The following is a 12,459-nucleotide window of genomic DNA, read 5'->3' on the forward strand; positions in this document are numbered from 1 at the left end:
GACAGACAGGTCTTCCACTACACCCAATCCAGCAGATAGACACCCAACCAGCAGTGTTCACATTTCCAAAAATTACTGTCATACATCAGAAAAGTGATAATTTCACCACAGTAGAAATAGTATTATAGGGACCGATAGGTCTTCCACTACACCCAATCCAACAGATGGACACCCAGCCAGGTGTGTTCACATTTAAAAAAAATGAGGCCCTGACACCACTGAAGTTGAATAACTGTCACCAGAATAGAAATAGTATAATTGGTACCGAGATGTCTTCCACTACAGCTATGCCAGCAGATGTAGACAAACCATGACTGTTCACATTTCCTCAAATTTGTCTTAACACCAGCAGCAGCAGCCACAGCAGGCACAGAAGCCACACTAAAGATATCACAGTTACATGACATTAATGCATCACAGTAAAAAAATGCAATATCACCTAGTCTGTACAGTGTGCGATTAAGGTGCAAAAGTCCTTGGAGATCCATGACTTGTTCATCTTGATGAAAGTTAGGCGGTCTACACTTAAAGTCAGGATGGCCGAGCGGTCTAAGGCGCTGCGTTCAGGTTGCAGTCTCTCTTGGAGGCGTGGGTTCAAATCCCACTTCTGACATCACCTTTTCGTTTCATGAAACTATACAGATTCTCTACAGTTATTGATTAGATGGGGCTCAAACCAAACTTAGCAATGGGCCTTAAAAAATCTGATTATGATGGCGAACTCAGTCGAGGGGTTCAAGAGAGGCCTGGATGTCTTCCTGGAGCAGAACAATATTGTATCATACAATTAGGTTCTGTAGAAGGACGTAGATCTGGGGATTTATTATTATGGAATATAGGCTGAACTGGATGGACAAATGTCTTTTTTCGGCCTTACTAACTATGTTACTATGTTACTTGCATTGGACAGCCGGCTGCGCTTATCCATCAGGACACCACCGGCAGCACTGAAGACACGTTCTGAGAGAACGCTGGCTGACAGGCACGATAAAACCTCCAAGGTATGTGAGGCGAGCTCAGGACACTCATCTATTTTGGAAGACCAAAATATGAAAGGGTCCAAACCCTCCCTGATGGTATTTTTATTCAGTTTTACATACTTGGACTCTGTTGTGCTGGTGCACGAGTTGGTCTAAAAAAAAAGTGTCAAAGGACTCACAGAAATTGCTTCTTCCACTTCCACCACTGCTGCTGCTGTTTTGGCGTTGACAAATTGATGTGCCGGAGGTTGGAAGTCTAGAGCTGTGATGCAGACTCTCTTAAGGTTGTGTAAAGGCGTGTTTCGATACTCCAGCATTTGCGGATCCCTTTCCAGGGCAGGAAGCATCTGGCAAAATTTGGTTTTATAATGTGGATCTAAGGGTATGTGCATTAGGAGAAACGAATGGCTGGCTGACTGTGAGCGCCGGCTGGCCGTAAAGCAGAGCACAGCGGCGGCGCTCACAGTCAGTGCGGGAAGCTGAAGGCGGGGGACGTGACAGACATCGGAATGTAAGTATATACTGTTTTTTTTTTTTTACATTTACAATGGTAACCAGGGTAAATATCGGGTTACTAAGCGCGGCCCTGCACTTAGTAACCCGATATTTACCCTAGTTACCAGTGAACACATCGCTGGATCGGCGTCACACACGCCGATCCAGCGATGACAGCGGGTGATCCAGCGACGAAATAAAGTTCTGGCCTTCTTCCTCCAACCAGCGATGTCACAGCAGGATCCAGATCGCTGCTGCGTGTCAAACACAACGAGATCGCTATCCAGGACGCTGCAACGTCACAGATCGCTATCGTTATCGATCAAAAGTTGCTGAGTGTGACGGTACCTTAAGGCTACAAAGAACAGTCTGCCCAGATCCCAATTCAAAAGGGTTACTAAAATCGTATCGGACCCCACAATGAGGGAAACCAGATTCCATGAGATGGCTAATAAATTAATTACTCGTGATTATCCAGCACAACTACTTGAGACAGAATCGAATAGGGCTTTAGTGGAAGCCGACACTAGCACAGTCAGGACCAACAAGATCCAGAGACTGCCATTTGTCCATAATCATCCCCCATATATGCTCAGGGTTCATAACCTCATTCGGAGATATTGGCCCCTTCTCAATAAAGCTTACCCCAACATTGAATTATTCAGGAATCCACCACTCATGTGTATCAAACGCCCCAAAAACTTACGGGACACATTAGTTAAAGCCGATTTGGGGCGCCCTGTCCTTAATGTTAACGATATCTATAACCCTGTATGTAACCCCTTTTCATATGTACAGCACCATGGAATTGATGGTGCTATATTATTATTATTTATTTATATCACTCCCTGGACTCCTTCCCTTAAAGTACCTCGGTGCTGCTTCTCTACGCCATCAGGGCCTTCCCAGTATGGGTCACTTACCTCTGCAGAGGATTCCAAGAATAAAGAGTCACAGTTCGGTCTCACTTCAACATCTTTACTCAGAAACTTGCCATCCAGGGCACACATTGTTACAGCAACGGCATCAGTGTCTCTGTCCCTTGCCTGTCGCTTAGCCTGCACTCGGGGCTGTCTGTACAATGCGGTTCCACAGTGTCCTTAATGTCCAGTATTTCTGCCTTTCGTGGGTGCATTCCCTGCCGTTTCACCCCGGTTCTGAGAATGGCGGCCCATGCAAAAATCTGCCACATCCTGGTGCACTTTCTCCCAAATGGCTCAGCCTTCTTCTGTTCAGTAGCTGCAGTCCCACTAATACTGCACTGCTGATTCTGCTAGTGATGTGTTCTTCCTCTCTCTAGTTCTGGCCCCCGGATATCTTTGCCAGGCCTAATCCTTCCTAAAGAACGTTACGGGGCACGAAGTGCCCTGGGCTAGCCAGCCCTGGTATGAGCTGCACGGGTGCCCAGGCCCCAACTGACTAAAACAGTAAGCTACACTATACTTATCGCCATCTCACAGCAGCATTTTTAGAAGCTTGAAGAAATAACTATATTTTCTGTTTCAATAAGATTTCACTGTATTCGCCTCAAGAAAGTACAGGGAAAATCGGGAGTTTGCTAAAAGTAATGCTCGTCTCATCATCAGCAAACTCCCTAAATCCCCTTATTTTGTCACATTACGACAGCTGTGACAATTCTTTCCCATTCAGGCCATGGATATTTAACAGCTGAAGTTAAACACAGATGGATCCGCCAGAAGCCTGCAAGTCAGTGCTTCAAATGAAATAACCTAGGATAGCAGTTAGTACCTGTTAAGTATCTTCCTGTGACAGCAGTTGCAAACCAGCAATTTGGAAGCAGCCCAGCATTACTTTGAGGACAGTCTCATATTTGATTTAACTTTGCTACTAAAAGTAAATGTGCCCAGTTTATGCGCCTTGTCTGAACTTCTGCACGCTGCCTGGCCTGTCACTCTTAGCGGAAAGGCAGGAAATGACTCATGACTATATGTAATGCTCCGTGTTCTGTGACACTGCCGTAACACACTGTACTGGATTTCATAAGGTATTTTAGAAGACGAATATTCATGTATACAAAACTGTCAGCTTATGAATGAACAGGAAAGGGCACTGACAGCATTAAAACGTGTATGTAACTTCCAGATACATCTCCTATTGTATGTAATCCCAAGTGCAGTTTTTCCCAATGTTTTTAAACCAATTAGCTCCTAATTAAACAAAGTATCCCCAAGTCTATGATCATAAACTGTATGTTAAATGCACAGCCTGGTGTGTAAACAGATAAAATATATTTTTTTTCTTACATATCTGAAAAAAACACTGATGACACTGCTGGTAAAGACGGTGACCTGGACCAAACACTGATAATACTGCTGGTAAAGGCGGACACCCGGACCAAAGACTGATGACGCTGCTGGTAAAGATGGACACCCGGACCAAACACTGATGACACTGCTGGTCAAGACGGACACCCGGACCAAAGACTGATGACGCTGCTGGTAAAGACGGACACCCGGACCAAACACTGATGACACTGCTGGTAAAGCTGGACACCCGGACCAAACACTGATGACACTGCTTGTAAAGACGGACACCCGGAACAAACACTGATGACACTGCTGGTCAAGACTGACACCCGGACCAAACACTGATGACACTGTTGGTAAAGATGGTCACCTAGCCCAAACACTGATGACACTGCTGGTCAAGACGGTCACCCGGCCCAAACACTGATGACACTGCTGGTAAAGACGGACACCCGGACCAAACACTGACGACACTGCTGGTAAAGACGGACAACCAGACCAAACACTGATGACACTGCTGGTAAAGACGGACACCCGGACCAAACACCGATGACACTGCTTGTACAGACGGACACCCAGAACAAACACTGACGACACTGCTGGTAAAGACTGTCACCTGGCCCAAACACTGATGACACTGCTGGTCAAGACGGTCACCTGACCCAAACACTGATGACACTGCTGGTAAAGACTGACACCCGGAACCAAACACTGATCACCCTGCTTGTAAAGATGGACACCCAGACCAAACACTGATGACACTGCTGGTAAAGACGGACACCCGGACAAAACACTGACTAATCCAAAATACAGATGAAACAATACCATTTTTTCACAGTTGTGTGAATAAAGCCTAAAGCTAGCCACACATTAGATTGCAGTCGGCTTAACAGTACTTTGCTGACTCTCCCATACACAGAACTTGCTCGGCTGAGCCACCCTGTGTACTCTACGAGAAAGGACATCTCTGCTGGCGGCTTATCTCCAGGAGTCTAAAGAAATCAGTCAGCTAAACCTGTCTATATTGGCAGCCAAGTTAGCCAACATTAGTCTAATGTGTAAGGGGGCATTAAGCTTCATAGGAGCACAAAGATGACAGCCCTCGGTAGGCTACCAAAGTAGACCATTGTCACTCTGCAAATGCATTATTGGAGGTGGGGGTGAGGATGACGATGAGCCCCCAGCCTGTTAGAATTACTTTCATGCCACTCTCCAGAACCAGTTAAAACCTGCTAGCCCCAATTGTTGCTCTTAGAGATAGCCCTTTAACCCACTCTAAACACCTGCATGTAAAGAGTTCTAAACATACATTACATGTTGGAATGTTGCTAATGGGGTTGCCCAATGCTCTTACAACCCTTCTCAATTGCTATATTCCCACTACTACAATAAAACCAATCTGTAATCCCCTCTGGTGTCGTGCGAGCAACATCGTGGTCTTCTGCGGCCCGTGCGTTATGTCTTGTGGTCCTGTAGCCAATCAATGGCTGCTAATGGGCAGTTTCACTTTCACTCCTTTGGACCTAACTGACATTTGGGGGCAGTCAGAGAGCCACAGCCACTCTCACTTCTATCGGATGTCAGTTTCAGCCAAACAACATACGAGTGAAGCTTCCATTAGTGACCATTGATTGGCCTCGCCTGTCGTTTTAGTTAGAGCAATGGGTTCAAAGTCAGTTTTGGGTAGTGTGTGAAGACATACTGACTCTGGCTTCAAAATAAAAAAAAACAAATATTATATGAGGTTACCATTTTACTACAATAAACTTATTATTAATTATAATACACGTTTCAGCCATTTATAAAAGGAGTTGAAGCTGAAGAGATAAAAGTTTAGCTTATCCACTCCATAGCCCAGATTAGAATAGTGATAAAATCATTAACATAGATGGTCAGATATTAAGAAAAAATTACCATATTATGGACAACCTAATAGGATTCACATAGGGCCTTTTACTACCGTACTGGTTTTTAAGAGCAGGAAATGAAAGGGAAGAATTACTAATCTTGTGTAAAAGAAAGACTTTCTAGTTTAAACCGTTCGTTCCAAACTGCATTTTAAAAAAAACTATATATCCTTATAGGGGACTAAAAAAAAATCATTCCTATGTTTGCAACGTGTTCTGTTATCTGGAACAAAATAAATGAAAAAATAAAATAAAGCTGCATTTGCAAAATAGTGTGTTCGGTGCACCCTTGACATAGCAGAGCTCCTTCGGTGCATCATTGCACCCCTCCGTGCCCCATTATTTTTTACATTCCTTTCTTCTGATTGACTGCGCTGGCACTTCTGAATGAAAGACCATTAATAAGAGTGCGCTCTCACGCACAGAACTCTCTCCGGTCACCGAACCCATACTTCTGGGTGTAGCCTACATCATCAGGAAGCAAAAGAGTGGGCACTCACTGGCATGAATGTACTTAGTCAGCACTGGCATTCCAAGCGAATCAGAAGAAAGTAAATGTAAGATATGCTTAAAAAATGGGTGACGTGGAATAGTGCAGTGAGGCACATTGGCCATACATATGTGAAAAAATCTATATTTTATTGGACAATGGAGCAAGCTGTAAATAAACTAAAAGAAAGTTGTTGTTTTTTTTTATAGGGGCCAAGTCCCCTATAAGGAAATGTAGTTTGTTTAGAATGTAATTTGGGGCTGTCGGATTCTTTTTAAAATACACCATATTTACCTCAGTGACTCATGCTGGATAAAGAGTCTTGTCCATTTTAAGACTTTCCTTACAGTTATGTTTTAACTCAAAATTTGGCATATTTTTACACTTTCTAGACACTTTCTTAAAGTGTCTATTGAGGTGCAAAGTGTGTCCAAACCCTTAAGGTACCGTCACACTAAGCGACGCTGCGATACCGACAACGATGTCGATCGCTGCAGCGTCGCTGTTTGGTCGCTGGAGAGCTGTCACACAGACAGCTCTCCAGCGACCAACGATCCCGAGGTCCCCGGTAACCAGGGTAAACATAGGGTTACTAAGCGCAGGGACGCGCTTAGTAACCCGATGTTTACCCTGGTTACCAGCGTAAATGTTAAAAAAAACAAACACTACATACTTACCTTCAGCTGTCTGTCCTCCGGCGCTCTGCTTTCCTCTGCACTGTCAGCGCCGGTCAGCCGGAAAGCAGAGCGGTGACGTCACCGCTCTGCTTTCCGGCTGGCCGGCGCTGACACAGGATGCAGGAGGAGTGCAGAGAAGCACAGTGCCGGGGACAGACAGCTGAAGGTAAGTATGTAGTGTTTGTTTTTTTAACGTTTACGCTGGTAACCAGGGTAAACATCGGGTTACTAAGCGCGGCCCTGCGCTTAGTAACCCGATGTTTACCCTGGTTACCAGTGAAGACATCGCTGGATCGGCGTCACACACGCCAATCCAGCGATGTCAGCGGGAAGTCCAGCAATGAAATAAAGTTCTGGACTTTCTTCAGCGACCAACGATCTCCCAGCAGGGGCCTGATCGTTGGTCGCTGTCACACATAACGATTTCCTTAACGATATCGTTGCTACGTCACAAAAAGCAAAGATATCGTTAACGTCCTTTTTGAATATCTATCTACCCTACCTCCTTTTGTAATTATCTTTATTATAAAACACCCTATGCTTTTTCCTACCTAATCTCTAAATGTTTTATTATCACACTTTCTGTAACATTTCGCTTCACTTCTCTGTATCATGTTAATAGCTTATTGTGCTTTTTAACTTCACTTCCTGTTGTTTCATTTGAGAGGAGTCTCAAACAGGACGTCACAGGAGGCTGGGGCTGCAATTTTACGGAGATAGACAAGTGAGAAGACACACAGTTCACGCCTAACAGAGTGGCTGTAAGCAAACACCGCCATCTGCTGGTCAAAGATGAGAGAAAATGAAAGCAGAAAGAATTGCATTAGTAGGAACTGAAGAGTGAAGTGTGTGTTCCCTCATGGAAGAGATTGGAGAAGACACCAAGTCAGGAGATAGCTGTGGTGCAGTTAATAATTATAAAAGGCCAAGGATGGCAGTGAAAGGGGGAGTTGGCGCCTGAACCTGTAGCATGATGGATGTGCACTACAGCAAGCTAGCTTATATCTGCCATTATGAGACTAGATCCAAGTAAAGGAGTGGAGAGAGATCAGAACCTGGTAAAGGAGTCAAGAGACCTGCCCTGAGTGAAGACCCACGAAAACCAGATCCCAATGAAGACCCCAGAACTGAGTGAAGACACGAGAGACCAGACCTAAGAGACACTAGAGCAGCAGAGGGAAGTTTGTGTGAGCCATCGCTTCCAGTGTTGACGTATGGTACCAAGTGAGGGTCGGGGCCGTGCTTAAGGGGATGAAGGCCAGTGTGAGTAGTGGGCCGAGTAACTCACCAACCTGGGACTTGCGGCATAGCGGGTAGAATCGCTGACTCTCGTTAGGGCCTGTATGACATTGTGCATTGCCTAGCAAGTGATGACAGTGACGAGCCCAGTAATGACAGTGACGCCCTTTAAGTTGGGGTATTAGGACAAAAACATCCTGACAATGGCAGTTATTTAGTGGTAATAATAGAATAATAGTGTCTAAATAGCATTGCGTAAATATCCTGCACATTGGAATTATTGCGTTCTTCTTGTAACATAACTGGTTTCATTTTCACTGCAAAAAGGAAAAAAAAAAAAGGAAAAAAAAAGCATGAACCGCACATCCCAAAATCATACGTTGATCTAAAGCCGCTAGGCAGAAATTTATATACTGAACATGAGGTTTTCAGTTTAACATTCTGATCAGACTGTATGAAGCCCACTGCCACTTCACGGCAAACCTCGTAGTGGGTCCTATCGCCCTAACGGAGCGGAGCCATGCGGCGCCCACCGCCACAGCGGCCACACAAATATCTCACAGTCAAAAAGTATATACTTGGGGTAAATTAAACTAGACTCACAGAAAAAATCCCCCAAAAAGAAAAATATCCTAAAAATTATCCTTTATTAATATATATTAAAACCATAAATGTGCACTTGACAACACCATTACCAATAAATGCAAGCGTACTACAGGAGAGGCCGGGTTGGTGCCAAGCCCTACGCTTTCTCAGTGCTCCCTACCTGCCTGCGGAGGTTGGCACCCTATTTTCCTGCGCCGTGGCGCCCCCGCTCCTCGTCGACTAGCCCTGCTATCCCTATAGTGCCCTAATAGGGTCAGGAGAGAAAATCTCACTTATACAATAATTAGATATGGATAGCTTGAGAGGACATGAATATGTCAGTAAAATATCTAACTGGATCTAAGGGTCTCAACTGACTTGGTAGTCTGTGTCCCTTGCTTCTTCTATATATACATAAAAAATTATTATTAAGCCAGAATATAACAACAGGTAGGGATGTTACAAAGAGACTAAAGATACATATATGATCTTGGTCTAGCTATATATGTATTATGGTCACCAAGTGCTGTTGTGACAATAGGGAAAATGTATTTGCTGTAGTGTCAAGCATATCCCATACAGCCATCAAGGAATCAAGCTGCAGCTTTAATTAAACAATCAATGCAAGATAGCCACATACCGTCCCCACATAATTGTTTGTTGTGACCCACGTGCTGACCAGATCAATAAACCACTTTCTATCTCATACAGAAGTTAATATGCATATCCCTTTTCTACTCAACGCGTTTCTCCCCTTCTAATGAAAAGGGGTTCATCAGGAGTACATCCAGATAACAAAGGGTTACTTAGCTTGCATAAGATAACAGCATATCAGCATGGTAGACAGCTGCACCACCGGGCCGGTCCCCTTATCTTAGTAGCGCCTGCACGCAAGTGCTAGATCTCGTGTATTATATAGGCTTCCAATTACCGCCGCACACATAACACCTGAGGACCTGGAACGCTTATCCCATTTCCGGCGCTTCTATATTAATGGCCAATTGGCCTGTATGTTCAAGACGCACTAGCGTCATCAAGAGGCGCGCCGTCGCCACACCAGGACAACAATGCGCAGGCGCCGATTAATCCAAAATCGCGCATGCGCCCATTAGTATGCGCCTTACCGCCACCGAAGATTTGAAACGCTGTATGTTCAAGACGCACTGGCGTCATTAAGAGGCGCATCACCGCCACACAAGGACGATAATGCGCAGGCGCCGATCTGTCCAAGATCGCGCATGGGCACCTTGGTATGCGCCGTACCGCCACAGATCAGGGCGATAGTGCGCAGGTGCCGACCAGTCCCGAGTCGCGCCTGCGCCCCTCAGTATAAAGGATGCCAGCCGGTTCCATTAGCGCACGCGCTATAGCGCAGGAGAAATCTCATACTCCTGCATGATTTCAAAATGCGATATTGCGCAGGTCAGTTACGGTAGCGCCTGCGCACCTAAATATGGGGGCTCCAGTTCTCCAGGTTCTATAATATAGTATAATGTGCACACGTGTCATATAAAAGGACGATAACGTGTGCGCAAGCGCTGTCACATATTTACTTATAAATGGTACATCCCGATGTATGTACCTATATGAAAAAAGGGCAGCGGTAACAGATAAGGCATGTAATAGATATACATCTGATAAAAAAGGGCACTATAGCCTCATTTCAATGCCTACATCGATTCCATATCAGCAACCACCTTAAATTTAAAGGGACTCTGTCACCTGAATTTGGCGGGACTGGTTTTGGGTCATATGGGCGGAGTTTTCGGGTGTTTAATTCACCCTTTCCTTACTTGCTGGCTGCATGCTGGCTGCAATATTGGATTGAAGTTCATTCTCTGTCCTCCATAGTACACACATGCACAAAGCAATCTTGCCTTGTGCAGGCATGTACTATGGAGGACAGAGAATGAACTTCAATCCAATATTGGAGCCAGCATGCAGCCAGCGGGTAAGGAAAGGGTGAATCAAACACCCGAAAACTCCGCCCATATGACCCAAAACCAGTCCCGCCAAATTCAGGTGACAGGTTCCCTTTAAGTGATTAAAATCAATGGAGAAAATATTACAAAAATTAAAGAAAAATATAAATAACATTTGACAGTCCGCGATCTCATGCAAACGAATAGATCCGCTAATTATCTATTTACAGCCTTTTGAAGCATAAATCAGTCCTTAATACACTTTTCAAGACAGAAATAACATCTGTCACAGATTTGACAGGTAATAACAAGTTAATTGTCCAAGATTTGGACCGATAATGAATAAATGACCTATTCGGGTCGATATGACAGGTTTTTCAGTTACCACATATCTTTCAATATCTCTCAACCTCTACATGTACAGAGTCATAGGTAGCAGCCAAAATTAATTTGCTCGTTTAGCCCCCTCGGGGAAACCGTGTCCAGTCTATGGATCCATTTCAGTTCCTTTTGCAAGATTCTGCGGTCCCAATCACCTCCTCGTATAGAGGGGGTCACTACCTCCACAGCACAGAAGGAAAAAGATTTCAAATCACCCTCATGTACAGATCGTACATGTCGAGAAATTGGTGTGTCCCTCGCATGTTTTATATCACCCACGTGATCACCAATTCTCCTACGGAGCTCTCTCCTCGTTTTCCCAACGTAGTTTACTGGACGCGTGCACCTGAACAAGTAGATCACCCCGCTGGTTTTGCAATTGGCAAAGTGTCTACTTTCAAAATTCTGTCCTGTACTAGCACTTGAAAAATACTTCTCAGTGGCCAAATAGCCACAAAACGAGCATCCACCACAGCGAAATGTACCCACTTGTCTTCTTTCTAGCCATGTACCTTTTTTTATGGCGGGAATAAAGGTGCTATGCACGAGTTGATCCTTTATAGATCTCCCTTTCCTGTATGTAATCATAGGTGTTTCTGATAGATACTCCCTGATATCCGTATCGGCAAGTAATATACCCCAGTATTTGCTGATAATATTTCTCACTTCCTGAGAGCAGTCATCAAAACCCCCGATAAGTCTAACCAGGGCCTCCGAATCACTTCTATCCCTTGGTTGAAATAAACTAGACCTAAGGGTTGCCTCCACCTGTTTGAACGTGTTCTGAAGAATATTTTTAGGGTATCCTTTATCCAAAAATCTGTCTCTTAGTTCACGTGATTCAGCATAGAAGGACGCATCAGAGGAGCAATTCCTCCTCACTCTCATGTACTGCCCCTTTGGTATCCCTTTTTTAAGGCCATAGGGGTGATGACTGCCCCAGTTGAGTAAGTTGTTAGTTGAGGTAGGTTTCCTGTATACCGTAGTTGCAAGATGGCCATCACTGTCCTTACTGATTGTGACATCCAAAAAATTAATTTTATCTTTATTAATTTCAGATGTAAAGGCAAGGCCTACATTATTCACATTCAGGTCAAGAACAAAAGCATTAAAAGAGGCAACATCACCCGTCCATAAGATCAGGACATCATCTATAAAGCGTCCCCAGAATAATATCTGGGAACCCCATAGTGCCAACTTTTCCTCACTAAACACAATAGTATCCTCCCACCAGCCCAGGAGCAAATTTGCATATGTAGGGGCACATGGACTCCCCATAGCGGTGCCCCTGAGCTGGTGGAAGAACCTCCCCTCAAACAAAAAATAATTGTGAGTCAAGATGAAAGATAGGAGGCGGTTGATGAATTGGTTGTGTTCAGTGAATTGAATACCTCTTGACCTCAGAAAAAAATCTACAGCTTTTAAACCGGCCTCATGTGGGATACTGCTGTACAATGCTTCCACGTCTATTGACGCCAGCAATGTATCACCACTAACAGATATCCCCTCGATTTTC

The 12,459-nt window shown here is 44.5% G+C and overlaps 1 non-coding gene across 1 annotated transcript; it reads left to right on the forward strand.

Moving 5' to 3' along the window:
* Positions 1-530: 530 nt before the first annotated feature.
* TRNAL-CAG (transfer RNA leucine (anticodon CAG)) lies at positions 531-613 on the forward strand. Its single transcript has one exon. It is a non-coding gene; the product is annotated as a tRNA-Leu (tRNA).
* Positions 614-12,459: the final 11,846 nt, after the last annotated feature.

Source organism: Ranitomeya imitator, chromosome 1 (genome assembly GCF_032444005.1).
Source record: "Ranitomeya imitator isolate aRanImi1 chromosome 1, aRanImi1.pri, whole genome shotgun sequence".
Classification (NCBI taxonomy): Eukaryota; Metazoa; Chordata; class Amphibia; order Anura; family Dendrobatidae; genus Ranitomeya; species Ranitomeya imitator.